Genomic DNA, 6,062 nt, shown 5'->3' on the forward strand with positions numbered 1-6,062 from the left:
TAAATAAAAGAAATCGTTGTTTTATAAGATTGATAAATAATGCAGAAAGATAGTGTAGAAAACTTGAAATAACTCCTTTAATGAATGATTAAATTTCTTATCTCCCAAAACTCGACACGGTAGCCGTGCCCCAGACATAGCACGGCCATAGAACAACCGTGCCATGCCGTGTCACCTATGCCGGGTACAACTGCCCGTGAATTTTGGAACTATATATATATATATATATATATATATATATGTTCAGCCGCGAGGCCTCAACCAGATGCGCTATATACGAGTGAGCACGCCANATTCAATTGTTAAAAAAATAAAATTAGAGCTAAAAGCATATGAAATACATAAATAATAACTTAACGTATCTGGCTTAATAAAATTTTTGGTGGGGTCTCAGGCTCTAGTCTCCATATCATACTTTTTAATCTACGAAAGGAATTTTGCCCACAACAGTGTCTACTAAAAAAAAATGGTCATAAGATGAAAATAAAACAAAAAACATCAATCTTAAAAAAACTAATACTTTTTTGGAGCATTTCTTTTACTCATCCAAATCTCATACATCTTCTTAATCTTCAGTTGGTAGTTGCTTCCCGCGCCAAGTCACTTCTGGATTTCCATTGTAACTTATGAACAAACACCTCATCTGCATCACCAAACTGCGATATCTAAACCGACACGGCCTTGCCATCACATCAACCACAGAAATCCTAATTCTTAAACAATTTGATTTACCAAGAAGTTCCTGCGATTCTTGAGAAGGAGCTCCCGTGCAACGTCCCCGCAAAGAGGAGGCTAGGACGTCGCTCCCCTCGGCCTAGTTGTGGGCGCGCGCGAGCCGCACGAGGAGGCAGCCGAGGCAGTGGCGGTTCACGGCGAGTGAAGGCTCCGACGCAGACCAGCCCGGCGAGCACTTATATGGGCCGCGACTGGACTTTACAGGACGATACTTCTTGTCACGCCCCGGGACCCAGCGGAAGCCCGCCCGGCGCGTGTCCAGACCCGCCGTACGTCTAAAACATACAAGGTGTCTAAAATAAAGTGGTAAATAAAGCAATAAAGAGAAGGCATCTAAGTGTATCAGAGCAAAATACTACGAAGTGCTACATCGTGGAGAAGAACATAGAACTGATAATCCACAAGTAAAACATAAGATAATACAAAAGGAGTCCCATAACAAGTACTAATCTGAATACAAGGTGGTCTCTCTATACATGATGCCAAAACTTTCCCTCTCTCTAACACAAACAAAAGAAGGAGTAACCACCTATCGCAAAACGGACTCTCTCCGAGCTAGCTACGCGACACCCTTGCCGCGATCCCGTGCCTCCGCCGATGCCGAAGGCTCTAAAAAGGAAACATAGAAACGGGGGCGTGAGAACTATTAAATAATAGTTTCCAGTAGGCAATTACTGACTTCAGTGAAATGCGCCACTAGGCCCAAAACTACAAAAAGGGGGTCAGTGTATAAGCATAAGCAAAAGCGATAAATACAACGGGTAAGTAAAGATGAAAATTGCTCAACCATAATGTCTCTACTTAGCATGATTTGCATAAGTAATAAAGCAACAACCACAGGTATGTACATGAGAGTAACCAATATGTAAATGCATGAGTATGCAACTATCCCAATGCCCACAATGTGAATAGCAATAATGTCATTGTTCACTATTCTAGTCAATGTCCACTTGTCACTTTAACTGTTTAAAGTTTAACTCTGATAAGACCCACCCGAAGGCTGTCTGGCGTAAGACCCACCCGAAGGCTGTCTGGCTTTACCGTGCCTAATGGCCCCGTGGTAGTCAACATCCCCACCCTAGGAATGAGCCTTTCCTACGGCAATCCACTTCGGCGCCCAATCCCGCATGGCGAGCTTATCGCGATGGCCAACTCCGGAGTGCCGGCTTGTAGGAAGCGACCCTCATAAGCATGTGCGAATGAGCACAATGGCAAGCATACGTATAAATCTGTCTCAAGTACCAAGTCCTCATGTCTAAAACATGGAATATATCGAATGTCACAAAGGCCTATCACTATGTCGTTATGTCTCTAACATGAAAAATAGTCGATGTCCGATGGCCTATCACTATGTCTCTATGTCGCATTTTCATAATTTACTAGTTTCAAGTGCCCCTTTATGACACTATTGTTCAATGAGTCCAAGCATGGTATTTATGTTCATGAATACATAATTCTACTCATTTCAAACATAGGAGACATGTTCTCAACTTGCCAAGCTAACCACCTTTCACAATGCATGTAGTCTACACATATAGCTCTACTATATAGAGTGCAATTTCATGATACATAAGGCATGCATTTCAAGTGTTCTAAAATTCACATAATTCATATTTAGTATGGATTTGCATTCAAAAATACTTTACGACAAGTATAGAAAATATAGGGGCCATTTTGCCCGGTGTTCATGAAGCCAAACCCACCGATGATACCGAAATCCTTCGTAAGCTCCGACGAAGGTGTCGACTTGTCTCCTAGCACCCTAAAGATGTAGGAATAAGGGTCAAACAAATCTTACGATCAACCCTAAGCTCAATCAATAAGCAACATAGGCTAAGGTGGAGAAAAACTCACATAGGTGAAGAAATCCTCTCCCAAGCTTCAAATGGGAGTTAGAGTTCTTCAAATCCAACCTAAAATAAAGGTTCTAAACCCATCAATTAGGTTTCAAAGCCCTCAAATCCAAAAAGCCGCAAATCTAACCCTAGAATCCCAATCTAGGGTTTCATCAAGCAAAAAGCTCCAAAACTAGGATCTAGAGGAGAAGAACTAGTCACATACCTCTAGGAAGCTCCAAATCAAGCCCTAGATCCTCGAGGGTTGAAGATTGGTCCACCACCAAGCTTCAAAAGCAAGCTCCAAGTCCCTCAAAGGTGAGAAATGAGAGGGAAGGGTTGATGCTCCAAGGCCTTCAAGCAAGCTCCTTTCCTTCTCCTCCAACTCCTTCTTCTTCTCATTCTCTTTCTCTCTCTAAAGTGAGTGTGATGGAGAGGAAATGAGGATGAGAGGGAGAGGAGAGGCTCTATAAGCCTTCAAAAGTAACAAAATCCACTTAGGTCCCTCTAAAATCCACTCTGTGCACTGCCCGGTCTGGGCTGTTTTCGCGCAGAGGGACCGGTCTCCTCGACACCTGGGACCGGTCTCTCAGTTCGTTCCGCAAAACCAACGTTCGGGAACCGGTCTCTCTATGCCAGGGACCGGTCTCTCGGACCCTTCTCGCAAAACACGCGCTCGGGAACTGGTCTCTCCCAGCCAGGGACCGGTTGCCTCAAGTCCTGCCGCAGTACTGCTCTGAGGAGACCGGTCTCTCCTATCAGGGACCAGTCCTCGAGAGTGAAAACTCTCAGGACAAAGCCAAAACTCTAGAGATCGAACTTTTAGGCCGGAATACCATCTACGGCCTTCCACCAAGTGTGGAAAAGTTCGGAGTACACATCAAACACTCGAATCTCACAATTTGCAAAGGTCCAGTGTGCTACACTTTTTGAAGGAAACAACGTTCTTCGCATGCTCTTCTTCTTCATCATCCTGATAATCTTTGTTAACACAATGAGATAGAGAGAAGGAGATGAGTGTGGGGTGAGAGATTAGATGATAATGTTCTTTTTTGCATGAAAAATAACATGTCATGCAAAAAAAAGGGGGTGGGGGATTAATGGTGGAGGGGAGTGGATTGGAGTTACAAAGCTCACTAATTGGTGGGATATGATGCATTTAATTAAATATGGAGAGGTGAAGGGTCGAGCATTTAGAATGGAGAAGAAACGTATTGGTTGAATATGATGCATTTAATTAAATGTGGAGATGTAAAGGGTTGAGCATTTAGAATGGAGAAGAAACGTAAATTCAAAAAAATGTGAGCTTGCCACGTCATCATTTTACGTTGGGGATTCATATAAGAAATATAGATAAGAGTTGTGCTAGAATACTATTGATAGCAAAATGTCTTTTTTGCTATCAAGTTTTTTGCCTTTCATCAATTTCTTTCATCATATCTAACCATTGGATTAGATATTATAACCCAGTGGGGACCACTCAACCCTAGGGGGACCACTCAACCCTAAGGGGACTAATATCATTCTAATCCTACAATTTTTCATCTAAGAGTTAAAAACTTGATAGCAAAAATGACCTTTTGCTATCAATAGTATTCCAACCTAGCTTATATATATATTTGAAAAGGTGGTTTTTGCACAGATGCACCTGCCAGGGGCATGCATGACAATAAAGTTTTCATGGTCACACACAAATACCAAAGGGACATTTATGCTATTTCACATAAAACAGGGTTATATATGCGAAAAATGCTTGCTACGTACTTAGTTTAGACTAGGATCAACAAACCTGCAATAATAAAGTTGTTGGTAGACCCACGATGTTGCTTCGCCCAATCACGGCGACATGCTTTCCCATACATTCAATGCTTGTGCGAAGAAGCAATTCAATGCAAGCTCTCGCAACACAAGGAATGAATAGATGTTCTCTTCCTCTCATTGCAAGATTTCCAACATTAAGGGGTGAAAGCTATCGACATCTTTTTTTAGATTTATCGCGCTCACAATTCTCTCCTCATTTATATGTTGCAATAATTAGAATTTACAGACTTTTACATTGTATCCCGAAAAAATCATGTATTACATACATAAACCACTGCAAGTGTAAATTTTTATTAACATCTCGGACTGCAGATTTTTGAAAAAAAAATACTCTTATATTAAAATGAAGTCTAATTCAATTTATGTGGCCAAGTTAGTTTGGTATTTGAAATTTGCAGGAAAAAAACATACGAAGCTTATACATGAAAATTCAAATTTTGTATTGATATACAAAAGATAAGGAAAATTTATATGAGTATTTATCAAATCAAAATTTCTCTCTTTTTTATGAGAAGAAAATTATACCAAAATAAGTCAAAAAAATAAGTCAACAAATTGAGTACTTAATTCCACAAGAGAAGCAAAACCCAAAAAATTTTCAAAAAATTTCCAAGCCATAAAAATCAAAGAGATCCCAAGTGTTTCAACAGAGATTCAAAATACAGTGAGACAGAAAATTTTTCCTCCAAAGAAATGAAAAAGGAAAAAAAAAATCTAAAGAGAAGAAAAAGCCTTAATCCCAAATTACAAAAGGTAATCCACATATCGAAAGAAACAAATAAAAATATCCAAAAATAAAGCGAAAAATAAGAATCTTTCAAGTATCTTCATGCCAAATTCATGGAAAGTTCCAAAATCAGGTCTTTTCTTTTTTAATCCAAAAAATTAAATCAGGAAGGTGTAAAATATCAAAATACTGATCTAAACCTTAAAAGATAAAATTTTAAAAAAATCTCTTTTCTCTTTTTGCCCAATTCAAAACTCACCCGTGTACTTCCAAAATCAAATTTTTTAACCTTTGAGTGCAAAAACACCAAACCCAGAAAAAGGCCAAAAAAAAAAACTTCCAATCTTTGAAAAGGAGGAGAAGTTTACAAGGAAAAGAAGGGAGAAGGTTAAGCATACGAACAGGCCGCACATCCCGCCAGAATGAAATGCGACCTCTGAGCAATATGCACCAAAGGCCACATTCCGCAGTGCTTCGGCAAGTTACAGGAGGCCATGTCGCAGAGGAGCCGTGAGGCGGCGGAGCCGATGGCAGGAAAAATAAAGGAGGGGTAGAGGCGATTGCAAACAGCGGAGAGGGCGAGACGGGAAGGGCCTGAGAAGAGGCGAAGAAGGGAGGCGTATGACACAATAAGCAGAGGGATAGGGGACGGGATGGGTTGAGAGGATAGGGAGGCATGCTTTCATGCTAGTGTGGAGCCCACAATTTTGACTAGATGGAAGTGGAAGGCGTGTGTTCACCCTAGTGTGGGCCCCAATATGGACGGAGAGCATACATAGATAAAATGGGCAGGCCCTTCAATCTAAATAAAAAAGGGAGAGAGAGAGAGAGAAATGGGTCCCCACAAATGATGAACCCCACTTTAGTGTGAAATGTGCAGAAGTTTTTCCGGTTCCTAAATTATAAATTTATATAAATATAAATGCTCCCAGTTTTATAATGTA

General features: G+C 40.6%; 1 long non-coding RNA gene across 1 annotated transcript; it reads right to left on the reverse strand.

Moving 5' to 3' along the window:
* On the reverse strand, nucleotides 1,111-5,758 carry LOC109709881. The gene is made up of 2 exons (XR_002216226.1): nucleotides 4,360-5,758; nucleotides 1,111-1,344 (listed from the first exon to the last, which is right to left on the reverse strand). It is a non-coding gene; the product is annotated as an uncharacterized LOC109709881 (long non-coding RNA).

The sequence above is a fragment of the Ananas comosus genome, linkage group 1 (assembly GCF_001540865.1).
Source record: "Ananas comosus cultivar F153 linkage group 1, ASM154086v1, whole genome shotgun sequence".
Classification (NCBI taxonomy): domain Eukaryota; kingdom Viridiplantae; phylum Streptophyta; class Magnoliopsida; order Poales; family Bromeliaceae; genus Ananas; species Ananas comosus.